Source organism: Aptenodytes forsteri, unplaced genomic scaffold (genome assembly GCF_000699145.1).
Source record: "Aptenodytes forsteri isolate BGI_AS27 unplaced genomic scaffold, ASM69914v1 Scaffold132, whole genome shotgun sequence".
Lineage (NCBI taxonomy): Eukaryota > Metazoa > Chordata > Aves > Sphenisciformes > Spheniscidae > Aptenodytes > Aptenodytes forsteri.
Window position 1 is genome coordinate 4118051 of NW_008795520.1, and position 786 is coordinate 4118836.

Sequence of the window (786 nt, forward strand, 5' to 3'; positions counted from 1 at the left end):
GGAACTGCTAACCTGGGTATAATAATGAAGTTAAATTTCAGTTTCATATTTTACCATCAATTTCAGTATAATATTTGCATGTAAAAAACTAAAAGATAATGCTTATTTGCTTCCCATTAGCAATTTTCATTGGTATTTTGAAAAGCTCGAGAAAACATTCCTTTGGCCATAGTTTTTGTAAGCGCTTATTTTTACAACAGTCGTGTTTCACGTATGATTGTAGTAGACAGCCTTCTTGTAAAGGATGAGTGCAGGCATTTGTGCTGGGAAGCTGGGCTGTGGTAATTTGAATGTGGCTCACTGAAAGAAATAACAAAGGTTTCTCGAATAAGAAAAGCTTTAAAAAAAATCACCCTAAAATTTGTCCAACCAAAGGGCTTTGAGTCTTGGCAGTACATTGATACTACTATAAAAGATGCAATGCTTTGCTTCCCCCTCCCAAGCGAGCACGCTTTCTATTATGGGAAATATAATCAGCTGATATCAACAATGGCATTTAATAATTTACTTGATCTTATTTTGGTGCTTCCTGACTGATTTCAAACAGGCAATGCTTGTCCTAAAAATAGTTGTCATTGAGTATACAGATCAGGTTGTCTCCTTGTTACAAGGAGGTTGTTTTTTTTAAAAAGTAAAATATTGTGTTATGGGTGTCCCCGTAACACCTCCCCCGCATCTTAATAACTAGAATTAGAGTTTGTAAGAAGAGAGAAAGTGATGTGCTTGTAACAATTAAATGCTTTCAGTGAATAAATTTCTAAGCCTTAATCAATGTATAGTAATACT

General features: G+C 34.6%; 1 protein-coding gene across 1 annotated transcript in view; it reads left to right on the forward strand.

Moving 5' to 3' along the window:
• KCNK1 (potassium two pore domain channel subfamily K member 1) overlaps nt 1-786 on the forward strand; it is a 33494-nt gene that overhangs the window by 1639 nt on the left and 31069 nt on the right. The window lies entirely within an intron of this gene.